Below are 15,292 nucleotides of genomic sequence, written 5' to 3'. Positions count from 1 at the left end.
CTATGTGGACGTAAGTTTTCAACTCATTTGGGTAAATACCCAGAAGCACAATTGTGGGAAATACGGGCAGCCTATGTTGAGCTGTGTAAAAAAACTGCCAAACTGTCTTCCTTCGAGGCTGCACCATTTTGCGTTCCCGCCAGCACTTAATGAGAGTTCCTGTTGCTCCATATCCTCACTGGCATTTGGTGTTGTCCGTGTTTTAGATTTTGGCCATTCGCAGGGTTTTACAAGGATTGAATAAAGTGGTGAGTGTACACCTCTGAGCACAGTGCCTGGTCCAGAGGCCGTGCGCAGTGTCTCCAAGCCCTTGTTACTATTTCTGAGGGCTTGTCCTCTTTTCCCCAGGCCCTTCCTCCTTTTCTTGGCCTATTTCAATCCTTGTTTCTATTTGAGGCTGAGCTCTGATCCTTAATCTCTGAAACCCTCTTGTCTCCTCTCTGCCAGCCTCTTCTCCTGCACCGCCTGTCACTTCTAATTAGACCTGCAACGTCGTAAGCTTCAGGAATTGTCTTGAGTGTCTTATTAGTCAGAGTTCTTTAGAAAAACAGAATTAACAGGATGTATGTCTGTGTATATCTATCTATCTATCTATCTATCTATACATTGAGATTGATTTTAAGGAATTGGCTGAAATGATTACAGAGGCTGCCAAGACTAAAATCAGCAGGTGGGCCAGCAGGCTGGAGACCAGGAGAAGAGTCAACATTGCAGAGGACGTCCACAGACTGTCTGCTGACAGAATTCCTCCTTGGTCAGGGGAAATCAGTCTTTTTGTTCTATTTAGGCCTTCACCTGATTGGATGAGGCCCACCCACATTAGGGAGAGCAATGTGCTTTACTCTAAGTCCAGCAGTTTGAATGCTAATCTCATCCCAAAATGTCTTTACAGAAACATCCAGAATAATGTTTGACCAAATATCTGAACACTGTGGCCCAGCCAAGTCACATAAAATTAACCATCACAAGTATGTTGGTGGTGTTTTAAAATTAAATTAGAAGCATTTTGAAATTGGGAACCTTATTCTGAACCTTTGGTGTCCCGGGCAGCTGTTAGGTCTCTGCCAGGTTCCCGATGGGACTCAGCAAATGTGGGCTGAGAGAAGGCTCCAGGGAAGGAGTTTTTAGTTACCAAGTGTCAGACCAGCATGGGGTTGGGGTGGGAGAGGATAAGGGGACTGTTCTACCAAGGTGACCACTTAAACTAAGGTGGTCTTGCTCGGAGGACTTCACTGCAGAGGTTAAGTTTGAGTTAAATTAAAAATTTAAAGATCATGATATTTCCAAATGAATCAAGAAAGCAAATTATTTTTTTCAGTGACTGTGAAGCTGGAGAGATCCCGGCCGGACTGAGGACGTCGGATCTCAACGTCCTCGCCGCCCTTGGCCCTTCCCCTGAAGCTCCTCAATAAAAGTGGTTTGATCCCATCGCTGGCGTGGTGTTTCTTGTCGTGACGTGCTGCCTTTGAGCCCCTGCTGCACCTGCACGTGGCGCCGGGGGTCAGGCTGCGCCAGAGCACGCGCTTACGCACGACTGGGGCCGCCTGCTGCTCGCCGGCAGCCCTTTTAACCGCTAGCGACAAGGCGGGGCGGGAGGAGCCAATTACTAACCTTTATGATTTTGACTGCCCTTCTTTTCCCTGCTTCCTTCTATCCCTTTATTCCTTCTCCACATTGGAAGGAACATAAAAATGACAATGAACTGAAAATATATGTACAGGTACCCACGTGTTCCACGGAGACAGATCTTTGTCATTGTTACTTTGTGGGTTGTTAGAAACTCATCTCCAGTCTAAAGTGCTGGGAGTCTGTGCTCAGTCAACGTCATCCAGCAACCAGTCTCGGTCAACAGCTGAAGGCCTCCCTCCCTCTAGCGTCCCGGCCCCAACCTCATTTCCGCTTCCTCCATGTGAGGAGCTGCATATGCTGTGAGATGAAGCCTCCACAGGGCAGCTGGAGAAAGTACATACTCGAAGGAGACTTGTAACACCCAGGGCAGTGACTATGTGCTGGTGAACTTTGTGTGTCAGTGTGGCTAGGCAGTGATACCCACATGTTTGGTCAAACACACCTGAATGTTGCTGTGAAGGTATTTTTTTGGATGAGATTAACATTTAAGTCAGCAGACTTTGAGTGAAGCAGTTTATCCTCTGTAATGTGGTGGGCCTCATCCAATCAGTTGAAGTCCTTAAGGGAAAGACTGATGTCCCCCGAGGAAGAAGACGTTCTGCTCCAGGCTGTCTTGGGATTCAAGCTGCAATGCCAACTCTTCCTTTGGGTCTCCAGCCTGCTGACCTACCCTGCAGATTTTGGACTTGCACCTCCGTAATTGTGTGAGCCGATTCCTTAACATAAAGCGCTCTCTCACTCTCTCTCATCTACCTAGATATATCTAAATACACACACACACACATCCGATTAGTTCTATTTCTCTGGAGAACCCTTATACTGTGGTCGGGTGGATGTTGACGCAAAGGAGAAGGGAACTGAAGCATTTCATGTGACAAATGCAGCCATCGGGAGCAGCCACCTGCTGCAACCACTGCTGAGTCACACACTTTCGGAACTCCTAGGGCGCTTAGTGGGAATGAGCTGCAGTTGGAAGAAAGCCTGCGTCTGAGATCTTGTTCCACCATATTTAGGCACGGTCTTAGGTGAGCCACCTGATTTCTGTGAATCTCAGTGTGTGTTTCTAAAATGGTAATAATCGTGTTACCTTCCTGGGTTGTTGGAGAGGTTAAGTGAGCTACCATTTGTGAAGACTCTATACCAACATTGTTATTGACCTCTACTGTTTCATTTTACTAAGGGGAAAGCTGAGACTCAGAAAGGTTAAGTAATTTCTCCAAGATAAGGACTTAAAGCCATGAAGTTTTGTCTTTTCTTTCAGTGCCTGTTGGTGACCCATCAAGGATGATAACTGTTAACATTTACTCTGCTGGAAACTCGTCTGAATGCTTTATACGTACTCTTCCCCTTTGCAAAACCTTTCACAGAGGCCGTATTTATATCACTTTCCAGTCGCCACATAACAAATCACCACCAGCCTAGTGGCTTAGAGTAACACCCAGTTATCTTTCTCATCTTGCCCTCCTGTAGGGCAGAAGTCTGGGCACGGCGTGGAGGGGTCTTCCAAGTCTGAACTCAAGGTGAGAGCAGGGCCGTGTTCCTTTCTAGAGGCTCTGGGGTAGGCTGCTCTTCGAAGCTCGTTCAGGTTGTTGGTCGGATTCAGTTCGTAGATTATAGGGCTAAGATCTTCATTTTCTTCTTGGCTGTCAGCTACGGGCCACTCTCCGTCCTCAGGGCCACCACCTTCCCTGCCACTTGGCCCTTAGGGGTAGTTCATGGCGTGATTGTTGCTGCTTCTTGCAGGCCAGCAGGAGTGTGTGACTTTCTGACTTCTTCCTCTGTAACCAGCTGGAGAAATGCTCTGTTTTTGAAGGGCTCACCTGACTAGGTCAGGCTCACCAAGATAATCTCTTCTTTAAGTCAACTGTGCCATGTAACATAACCTGATCAGGAGAATAAAATCCATCGTGTTCACAGTGCCAGAGATTATGCAGGGCATGTATACCAGGGAGTGTGGATCCTGGGGCCAACTTGGAATTCTGCTTGTTTATTAGCATCTCAATCTTACAGGTCAAGAAACCGAGATCAGAAAGTTTAAGTATAATGCCCAAAGTTACACAGCAATAAGTGGAAAAGGCAGGAATCAAAACCAGGGCTGCCTGCCCCCACAACCCGTGCTCAGAGCCATTCTGTTTACACTGCATCTTGCTGCTGCCAAGACCTTCCCCTGGAGACCCCAGGGGGTCTTGAGAAGACCATATTCTCCTGACCATGGGAGAATAAGTAGGGCTAGGTCCACCAAATAAATCCCTGTTGGAGATGGCTGTCCATCCATAATCACCTAAGTCTACCCAGTAGCAATATTGTGGCCCATGACGGGGTTTCTTTTGGTTACTATCATGCCTTAGGCCAGTAACAACATTCTGGGGCCCTTAAGTGATATCATGAATCCTGGAAATTTCAGACAACCTGGCTACTGCAAGAGCTGATTACGTCAAATGGCCTTTTCCGTATTCCTAAAAAGATGTCTTGCAGGTGCTGGCCTATTCTGCTTCCACGGAGGGAAAGCACATGCCCCACTGAGTATATAGTTTTCTCTTCCCCTCCCCGGCCCCTTTCAAGGAGGCATTGTGAGAACAGCGGGTGTCTGGACGGGGATGGAAATGCCCGAGTGGAGTTCATGATTCCGTTTGTCATGCAGCCACACACCTGCCACCTGCTGCTTCATGGTGTCTGTGCCCTCCCTTCTGATGGGGTAGGACTGGCCTGGACGCTGGGGCTGGGGGCATGTGGGAGGCTGGCTAAATAGGGTTTGATTTTCTGCAAGGTGGTTTTCCCAGTGCTCAGAGATGAAATAAGCAGGGAAGTTACCATGCTTGCATTTTATAGTCTTTACTCACTGTTGGCCTCCGGAAGAGAGTTGGAGGTTGGGTGAAATATTCATGACCACCCGCACATTGGCTTTAGCATCCACTACGTTGGAGATCTTCTTTGAATAACATGACTAGTGCTTTGGCTTAATTTCCCAAGCTTTCTTACAGAGATCAAGAAGAGGGGGTGTTCTTTGTCTGGGACCCATTGCTGACCAGAGACATGGTCTTAGTGTGAGCGTGGGGACGAGCAAGACTCTCACATGGAGGCAGGTTTGGGAAGCCTCAAAGCAGCACATTCAGACACAAGGTATATGATTTATAGCTACCCTATACGCTCTTGCCATCTTTCCAAACCAGGTCTTGTACACAAACTTCCTCCAGGTTGCCCCCGTCACTCCTTGGAAGGTGGGCTCAGGGAAATGAGGGGAAAATATAGACTCCGTTAGCATAGTAACACCCTGTGCTTTTGTTGTAAGAATGGTTGATAGTAACAAGAGGAAGAATTATGTGACTCGTTTGCTAGGGAGGCTCAAAAGACTCAACCTTGCCCTTCTAGCTGCATACTGGGGAGGCCTCATAGGATTGGTTAAAAAGATGGGGGATGGGTAATGGACAGAAAGTGGAAGGAAGGAGGGAAGATGTGCCCGTGTGTGGACTGGCAGGCGCGTAAAGGGAAGGGTGAGCAACTCTTTGGAGCGCTCTTTTGAACTCCACGTGTGTGTGTGGCAGCCTCATAGTGAGTAATGGACTGGGCTTTGTAGGTGTTATCTGCATAATACGATCCTTGCCTCCTTATAGTTCTGAGTGCCTCTGCTCGGAATATATGATTCTTTGCACAAATATATGAAATGATCTTGACCATGCCTACGCCATTTTGTCTTCTTGATGGCATGAGTGGGAAAGCTCCACACTCACTCTTCCATGCTCTCTTCTCTTCCATGGGGGCTTGAAGTCTGCAAACCACACTCCCTCCCTGTTGGGTCGGCCAGTGCTCCCTCACAAGGGGACTGAAAGTCAAGAGGAGGACGCGAGCCATGACTTCGGCTTCAGTGGTGCCTCTGGCAACAGCGAGTGGCTAAGTGTGACTGCAGGAAGCTGTAGCTGCTGCTGCATCATGGCAGCTTCAGTGGCACCAGCGGCGTGTGGGCTCCTTGGCTCCTTGGCTCCTGACCACCAGCAGCAAAGCTGAGCATGCAGACTCCGCTGCACGGGGTGGCAGCAGCTTTCCGATCTTTGCGTACAACTCCGTCTCCACACCACACCTTTTCTCTGTTTCTTCCAGCCCTCCTACCACTTCTATAACCAGTTCCTTGCCTTAGATCTTTTTCTCCTCAAAATATCTCCAGGGGTATCGTGTTCCCAAGTGAACACTGATCCAGGCAGTTGTTTTGACCAATCCAAGACCATTCTGAACGGGGCCCTGATTTGCTTGCTTTTATTCTCTTGGTCTCCAAGTTTCATGTGGAAACTCTGGACTCTTCCTTCAGTGACTAAGAACCATTAACACGATTATTTCAGGGTTAAAATGTTTTTAAGGCAAGCAGTCGAGAGGTCGTCATATCAATAAACTGTAGTATTAAGGCAGGGCAGAAAGCACAGGGCAGCGAACAGTGATAGGAGTTTGAGCCTGAACTCACTTCTCACATACCTCTGCCTTACAACACCAGGAGGTTAGCCACTAAACAAGCTTCGTCAAAATGTGACTGGCTCTGTCTGTCGACTTTATTGTGGAGTGACTTGAGCTGACACCATGGCTCTACCAATTTTCCTTAATTTATATTCTATTTCAAAGTCAAATGGGATGGGTAATATGAATATGGTTTCCTTTTGGAGAATCAAGCAGGCCATGAGTGATTAAGTAGCAGTTTTCAAATGCACATGTACACACACACACACACACGCACACACACATACATACATACATATATATATATATATATACATAATTTTAAGTATATGTTTCAGGTCAGGTGATTTTTATTATGAGTAAGAACAACAGCACAAAGACCTCAGGAGGACTTAAAGAAGAAAGACGTTTATTGAGCTATGTGATTGGAAGTCCAGAGATAGGGCGGGCTTCAGTGCTGGCTTAATCCAGGAGCTCTTGCCCCATTTTCCTGAGATGCTCTTGGCTTTGCTGGCCTCTGTGGTGGCCTTCTTCCTGGGCTTGTAGCATGTGGCCATGTCTAGAGAAAAAAAACAAGGGTTGCTTCTGAAAGCTCGAGAAGCCTCCAGGAAATCTTTTCTCATGTCTCATAGGTCCAAATTCAGTCATATGCCCTTCTGGAGCCAATCACTGGGAAGGGATGGGAATGACCTACCTTTGGAACATTCTGGAGCTGGGCATGAAGTCAGACTTCTCATATGGCCTGCATGGAGGCGGAGTTTTTCCTTGAAGGAGGTCAGGGTTCTGTTAGGGAGGAAGAAGAGTGGGGAAGAGATACATGAATAACGAAGAATGATAACAGTGGTGTTCACAGTCCTTTTACTGCTCTGGCTCTGAAAAACCTCTCCATATTGTTGATTTAACTGATGCCTTACAACTTTTACTCATTCAACAAACACTTATTGAGTTATTAAATCTGTGCTGAGTACCGTGCCAAACGCTGGAGATACAAAGAATAATAAAAATATTGTCCTATCCCTTGAGGGTTTTACAGTCTAGTGGAGGAGACATATGGGTGAACAAAACTATTATAAGAAATATAGGAGAAAGTTGTTGAATAGAGATAATGCAAAGTTTTATGACAATTCAGAGGAAGGAACTAAATCTATGGGGAGGGAGGCTGAGAGGGAGAGTGGAAGTCTGCAAAGATGGGGCACCCCAGTCAGAGGGAACAGCATGTGCAGCAGGACAGAGGCCTGGCAGAGGATGCAATGTTCCAAAACATGCGGCCACCTTTCTGTGCATGAAACACGGATAGTGTGTGGGGGATGGTGAGGCCCTAGGATCCAGGTCAGGGACAGCCTGGGACTTCATCCTGCGTATGACGGGGACTCAGGGAATTTAGTAGATGGGGGCCATCGGATGGGACTAGACAGACTATTCTGGCTTTGGTGTGAAAAATGGACTGGAGGAGGCAAGCCTGAAGGCAGGGAGGTCATTTCAATAGCCGAGTGAGAAATAAAGGGCAGTGAGAGCCTGAACTAAGGCAGGGACAGAGGGACAAATCAGAGGAATCGACAGGTCCTAGTGACTGCCGAGATGTGGAGGAGGCCGGAGGGAGGTGAGAGAGAAGAGAGGCCAAAGATGAGATGAGCCCAGAACATCTGCTTGAGCGTCCAGGTGGTGACAGTGTCAGTAACTGAATGGGGAGCCCAGGAGGAGGAGAGCAGGTCTGGAAGGAAAATGACAGGCTCTGTTTCAGATATGTTGAGGATGAAATGCCTGCAGCACATCTAGGTGGCAATCCAATGGCAACCAGGAATATAAGTCTAAAGGTCGTGAGAGGGCTGTGGCAGTGAGCAGGGCGGGGTGGGATGTTTAAGAAAGATGGTCAGGGAAGGCTATTCTGAGGAGGAAACATTTAAACAGAGACTTGAATGAAATCACAGAGCAAGCCATGCAAATATTTCACAGACACAGCTAGCCAGGTCTCCAGGCTGCTTTTCCTAACAGCTATAGAGCTGTGGGGCCAAGATTGGGTGGAGGATGCTCAGTGACAGGTAGAGGCATAACCTCCCCTCTCCTCCTGCGCGTGGCAATCTGTCCATTTGTGAACTCCAGTGAGGCTGCTGGTCCTGATGCTGAGTGTGCTGGAGACTGCAGGATACCCCAGCCTCCAGCTATACCTCCTCCTTCTCCCTCCCACCCCTGAGTTGGGAAGAGACCACTCCAGGTCTTCCCTAGGGCTTGGCTGCAGTCTAGATCTGGCAGCAGTTTGTTCCACTGGGTGCAGATACTGCTCCTGAACACTAGGGGGCTCTCCTGAGAACTTGAATCAGCCTGGGCGACATCTAGGGCAAGGTGTCCTCTGCGGATAGTCCTTGCAGGAATGTGATGCAAGGGATTGAAGCATTATATACATCTTATTCAAGCTCAAACTATACTTTTAATTTGGGATCAAAAGACACCTCATCCAAATAAACTCAACGACTAAGACAGGAAAATCTCACAAAGGTCTCATTTCTGTACTTTTCTTTACTGATCTTGGTCTTGAATTATTTGTTGAGTGAATAAATGAATGAATGAGTACTTATGCAAAATCCCGGGAGAATTTTCCAAAAAGGGTGAGAATGGTAAGTAAGCAATTGCTGTTTTCCTGTACTTGAGGCAAGTCCCATCTGAGCGTTATTCTCTGTCTACTTGAAATGACCCTTGCTCCTGTCACTACTGATTTACACAGAGACCTCCACTGGCTTCTTGATAATAAAGGCCTCATAGGAATGGATGTCTCAGAAACTGAAGCTTGTGGTCATTCGAACACTGAGTTTTCGAAGACACGCTGGAAATGTATTGTCTTGCTACGTCACTGCCAAGGAATATGTTAGACCTGGAAGATGCAGATGCCGCTAGCCAGGTTTGGATGATACAATATAAAAGAACAGTAAGTCCAAGGGGTAAAAGGGAGAATGGCTACTATTTGTGGATAAAAAGCACTTTTTTAAAGTCTTGTTATTTTAAAAGAGAATATGCTGTTCACTCCTTGAATGAGGTTATTCTTTGGTGTCACTGTATGTGTGTCATATGGTCTGTTAAACCAGGCCTGTACCAGGCTATATGTCTTGAACTGTTGGCCCGCAAATGCCATATTCTTGCTGCTACATTCATCTACTGCATCTTAAGGAAGCGGGCTTATGTTAAGCACCAATTTAAATAAAAATGAAAAATACAACAGGCCTGAAGACGGTCTATTCTTCTCCATTACTGTTATGAGCATATGCGACCATCGGATGTGATGCCTCCAGTCCAGGTCTGTGGAGAATGAGCAAGTGAAGAGAACTGCAAAGAAAATAAGGCTCCCATCAAGAGGCAAGTGTGGTGAATGCATTGTTTTGCCATCCTAAAAATAACACCCATGAAGGCTTTCATATGTACCACCACTAGATGTCACTAAATACCAAGCTTCTTAGAACAATCGCGGCTTTAACAACCACGGTTCCTCTCATTCTATTAATATTTTAAAACTCTATTTATACCATATACATTTTCCACATCATTTTTTCTGAACTTTGAACGTTTCATGTGACATTCATTCCTAGGAACATAGCTTCATCCAATTTGACTGTAAGCCAGCGTATCCTTTGGATAGAATCCTTCTAACTCACCCTCTCTGTGGCAAGTGAATTCACAGTTCATTTGCTATTAAAATACTGTGGTAAAAATGTGCACGATTCTGTTTTTGACATTGATGGAATACTTGTTCTCTGATGCGTTTTGGCTGATCAAGCGCAAGGTAAAAAACTGGAAGCTTGATTGCCTTGCTTCTCGTTTAGGCTCCTGAGAATGCGCGATGCTCTCATAGTGATCTCTGCGGCCATCTGCGGCCTTCAGACAGGGCCACCGTGGAAACCATCTGGGGAGAGCAGAAAGCCCGTTCTGGTTTAAAGACCTCTCTAGAAAAGGTCTTTGCTAAAACAAAATCCCTTTCTTTGATGTCCCTCAATCCCTTTATCTTTCTCTAGGCTTCCTTGTCATATTTTCTGTGACAGCTCTCAGGGGACCAAGGCCAGCAGAATTTTCTATGCCTTGGGAATATCTATCCCCCTCAGTAATTCAGACAGTAGGAAGGGGAACTTGTTGTGTGTCCCAGAGGGACCCTTCGACAGTGCATTTGACATTGACAGCTTTCTTTGACATGAAGAATGGAATTCAGAGGTACATGGATCACATAGTCTAATGATAAAACTTTGGAGTCGTATCAGGCTTTATAATTTACGGAGCACTTTCCCATCTATCACCTTACTTTATTCTCACAACAATCTATCAAGGAAGGCAGTATGGCTGTTTTTATTTCTGTTTCACAGAAGAGGAAATGGAAGCTCGGAGAGGTTAAATGGCTTGCCCAAGGTCGTCCAGATATAAGGCGGGGGTGTAACATTCCCTTGCATCTCCAGGTTCCTGGGCTCTGACACACCCCGCCCCCATCCCATGACACCAAGCTGCTTCCTGCAGTGGCATTGTTAGGGGCAACAAGAATGGACTTCTAGCAAGGCTGCTTCCACAAAGCTGGCAAAGAATCAGAGATCGGGTGCTGGAGAATTCAGGGCAAGAGCCGAGGAGTCCCTGGTCCCTCTGCTGCCAACTGCCCACCTCCCCAAGGCACCAAGGCACGCCATCATCTGGATGATTGCTTGATTGGCACTGCTTGCTGAAACGGCTATTTGAGAGATGTGAAAAAGATGGAGAGTAGAGAGGAAGCCTGTGAAAATACCTCCACAATTGCAGGTACTTGGGGAAGAGAAAGGGTTCAAGGCGTGGAGCTTGTTTCATTAAGAAAAGCAAAATTGAGAAGCAGAATTTGAATATTGCTGTCGCGTCAAAAACCAGAATTTATCCCTTTCTTGGCGTATAAGAGGAGGTGGGAAGGATGGAGTAGACAGAGGTAATGGAAACAATGGTACCAGGGGGTCTGTGGAATGAATTTCCTGCCTTTCCAGACTGTGAGAGTCGGGAGTGGGAGGGGCAGAGACTCGGGAAGACCTCTTTTGTCGATATCTGGGACTACCGCTTGACTGAACCACGCCTGTAAAGGACCTGATGAAAAACACTAGCTAATGACTAAAATAACCTGTTAATCTGTTGAGTGGTGGGATCCCTTTCCTGATGAATAGAGACTTTGAAAAATATTGCTTAATCAATGATGATGACTGAGCTAATTTTCAGCTGCAGCTGATATTCGACTGAGAATGGAGCTGAAATTTCCTACTTACAGGCCATACAATGTGGGAGCTAAAGGCAGCTGCCTGTTGTTGTTTCAGAGGTCCCACCTGCAAAATCCACGTTTGAGAACCCCAGACCAGCTCGCTTCCAGGGTGCGTTCTGAAATGCTGGTCTTTTCACCAGATGCCCAGTTATTTCTAAGGTCCAGCCTGCGTGCCATTGGAGAACCAGGTGGTCATGCTTGCCTTTGCTTTCCAGAGCTGGTTTTGCAAGACTAGCCCCTCAGTTCTCATTGGAGCTGGTGGTTCTTGACCTTGGCTGCACATTAGCATTGGTTGGTGAGCTTTTTAAAATTGCTGTTACTCGGGCTCCACCCCGAAATGTTCAGATTTAATTTGTTTGAGGTGGATCCCGGGCACTGGGATGTTTAAGAGCCCCAGATGAGGCTAATTTGGAGTTAGGGTTGAGAAGCACTGTGTGAAAGCATCTAAACTGGAGGAGCTGCTTCATAGGATGCCATTCTCACAGGTGTGGGCAACTGAGACTCCTGGTTAGCATAGTTTTCCGTTCTAGTTTTTTGTTAGTTTCCGTGAAAGAAACTTTATCCAAATAGCTAAGTGCAAACATCCGCTAATCAGTAATTATTTTATTTAAAAGCTCAATCACATTTTAGTGCTAAATTGAGATATATACCATTGCCTAGATACAATTTGTTTCACAATTTAATCCAGTGTTTCTCAAAGTGTGTTTTTTCTTTCTGCTTTTTCTCCCCAAATCCCCCCAGTACATAGTTGTATATTTTAGTCGTGGGTACTTCTAGTTGTGGCATGTGGGACACTACCTCTGTGTGGCCTGATGAGTGGTGCCATGTCTGTGCCCAGGATCCGAACCAGCGAAACCCTGGGCCTCTGCAGAAGAGCGCGCGACTTTAATCACTCGGCCACGGGGCTGGCCCCTCAAAGTGTGTTTGTTTTTTTTGAGGAAGATTAGCCCTGAACTAACTGCTGCCAATCCTCCTCTTTTTACTGAGGAAGACTGGCCCTGAGCTAACATCGTGCCCATCTTCCTGTATTTGATAGGTGGGACGCCTGCCACAGCATGGCCTTTCCCAAGCGGTGCCACGTCCGCACCCAGGATTCGAACCAGCGAACCCCAGGCCGCTGAGAAGCAGAACGTGCCGCTGTGCCATCGGGCCAGCCCCTCAAAGTGTGTTTTTTTGACCATTCATACCATAATCATCTGGGGTGCTTATTAACATGCAGATTCCTGGGTCCCATTCCAGACCTACTGAATGGAGCACTCTGGGAGGATACCCAGGGCTCTGCATTGTGGCGGTTGCTCCAGGGGATTTTGGTGAGAGCACCAATGCTTAACTGGTTTTCACTATGTGGTATTAACCCTGCGTGTCCTGAGGGTATTAGTAAATCCTAGTAATTTAGTGTTCTTTTTTAGTTTTGCAATCGCAAGGCTTCTAGCCCTGTAGCCCTGCATCACTTCTCAGACAGAACCATAAACTTTTTGCTGTGTAGGCTCTTTGCTAATGAGAGGGATGGCCTGATTTAACCTTTCTGGCATTCTTGACCAACTAAAAGTTTCCTTGTATCTTTCCTCAATTCTGTCACAAAGCAGAAAAAGAAAAAAAATGAAGTAGCAGCATGATGTCACTGGTCTGTTTAATAACCCCATGATTATCTATTTCCAATTAGCAGTTTCCCTGCCAGCTGGCCTCCGAGTGGCTCTGAGCTTGCCCTGGTATCAGGTATCCAGCTGCTTAGTGTTTGCTGATTTATTTGCATCAAATAGGCCCTTAATAACTATGTCTCACAGGATCAAACAACTCTGCTTTTTGGCACAGATTTCTCTCAAGAATTTGGAGTTACAAAGCCAAGCTCTACCAGTGATGTTGAAAACTGATTATTAGAGAGCACAATGTAACTGTGAGGTAGCTGTAAAAGGTTTCTCCGTGCAGATGAAACCTTTCAGATTCCTGCTTTGCTGTTGTCTCTCTCCTGGTTCTCGTCTTTCTAACAGTAAACAGAATCCTGGTGTCTTCATCCTACTTCTGCTGTCATACTTTTCTAAAATTGAGCTGCCTTGGATCCACTTCCCAGTTACATTGAAGAATTAATGTGATGACTTCCGAATCAGAGGATCAAATTGAGCATGGACTAAGAGACTCTAGTCCCACATCAAACATATAGAAATGTCAGAAAAAAAATTATTCAAAGTCAAATTAAAAGGAGCCAAGCAGAAATCTTAAACATCAGAAACAGAGTCATTGAAATAAAGAGCTCAATAGATGGGTTTTAGAATAGTTTAGACACAGATAAAGAGAGAATTGGTGACTTTGAGGATAGAACTGACATAGTTTTTCTCATGTAGTACAGAGAGATCAAGAGATAGAAATATGACAGAAATTAGGAGTCATGGAAGATATGATGAGAAACTACAACTTAAATCCCATAAGACCTCTATAAGCAAAGAATAGAGATGATGATGGAAAGCCAAGATTCAAAGAAGCAATGGCTGAGTATTTTCTAAATATGAAGACATAATGTTCTAGGAAGAAAAAGTTAACATGCCAAGAAGGATTAAAAAAGAAAAAATATCCTTCAGTAGATTCCATTGTGGTAGAAGGGCAGAAAATAAAATCCTAAAATCCACCAGAATTACCTAAAAGGCAATGGCCATCAGATTGACAACGGACTTCTCATCAATAGATGCCAGATGACAATGGCTACTACTCTGAAATGCTCTGAACCCAGAATTTCACATCCAGCCATGAAGAACTATTCAGTCACTGTCTTATTCTTTTGATAAATTTTGGTGGCCTCCAGAGATTAGTGGTGAGTAAGGTCCCTTTCTACACAATCTTGCCTCCAGGTAGGATGTTATAATGAAAGCAAGTCTCAGACCAAATTCTACCAGACTCACAAACATTTTTGGTAAGCAGGCTCAAATAATAGTCATACATGTTCTTGTAAAGTCAAGGAAATTTTAACTCTGCATCCTTTAGGCATTTCTATCAATGCCTTGCATAAACTACTCCCTAGAGGCAGACATGACAATATTGTAGAAGTAGGAATTCCTATTGGATCAAACGACAGAGCCCTCTATTAAATGATGGGACACGTGAAAAGGGAGCCCACTGCTCCACAGGGAGGTAAGCTGTTAGGCAGGCCCAGTTCTGTACCTCATTCATGTCGGAGCAGAGGAGGTGTCTGCATGACATTTCTAACCAATCCTCATAGCTTGACTACCAATTATTTCAACAATGAAAAAAATATTTCTATGAAATTATGCAAATGGACATGCTCTCTATGTGGTTTTCCATAGCAGTATTTACAAGGTGTGCAGAAGTTGCCTCTGGGGAGTGAGTCTTGAATGAGATCTTTCAAATTCTAATTAACAACTCTTAAAGTGTTTATTATTGATTGGGGTACTTCTGATCTTAACCAACCATGACCATAGATTAAAACTAGCACACGTTCATGGATATATGTCAATGCTTTCTCTGCTGAAATATTTTAAATTATAGACTATATAACACCAGCCAAATGATATTTTTAAGGGTGAGGGCAAAATAAGGGCGTTTTTAAACATAAAAGAACTTGGGAAGTTTCCCACCCACAGATAGAAGGAACTGATAAAGGACATCCTAAAGCAAGAATGCGAATGAACCTGGAAGGAAGGTGTAGGATGCCAGTCCCTGCTGAGGGCATCTGGAGCTCCACTTGTGGGAGAATGTGGGCGACAGCGCAAGACTTCCCAGTGTTATCCCACCGGCGGGGAAGGGAGCTGGTATTGACTCACCACTCTCCTCCATCACTGGTTCACGCTGCTTCAGGGGCATTGACTCCCTGGCTCTCCCAGCTTTCCCTGGGTGCCAGCTGAGCGTGCTCCTAAGATCAGAAGAGCTTTCCTCAGTCAGACACAGGGGTTCCCAGTAAGCAGTGTTTGTTGCTTTGCAGGGAGTGCAGCTGAGGGGATGGCAGCCTCCAACAGGGCCCACTGCAGGTGTGCATGC

The 15,292-nt window shown here is 45.8% G+C and overlaps 1 non-coding gene across 1 annotated transcript; it reads left to right on the top strand.

Annotated features, from left to right (window-relative positions):
• Positions 1-1,456: 1,456 nt before the first annotated feature.
• Positions 1,457-1,585, top strand: LOC111769872 (small nucleolar RNA SNORA76). The gene has a single exon (XR_002802714.1). It is a non-coding gene; the product is annotated as a small nucleolar RNA SNORA76 (small nucleolar RNA).
• Positions 1,586-15,292: the final 13,707 nt, after the last annotated feature.

Source organism: Equus caballus, chromosome 21 (assembly GCF_041296265.1).
Source record: "Equus caballus isolate H_3958 breed thoroughbred chromosome 21, TB-T2T, whole genome shotgun sequence".
Classification (NCBI taxonomy): domain Eukaryota; kingdom Metazoa; phylum Chordata; class Mammalia; order Perissodactyla; family Equidae; genus Equus; species Equus caballus.
This window is presented reverse-complemented; position numbering and strand designations above follow the sequence as displayed.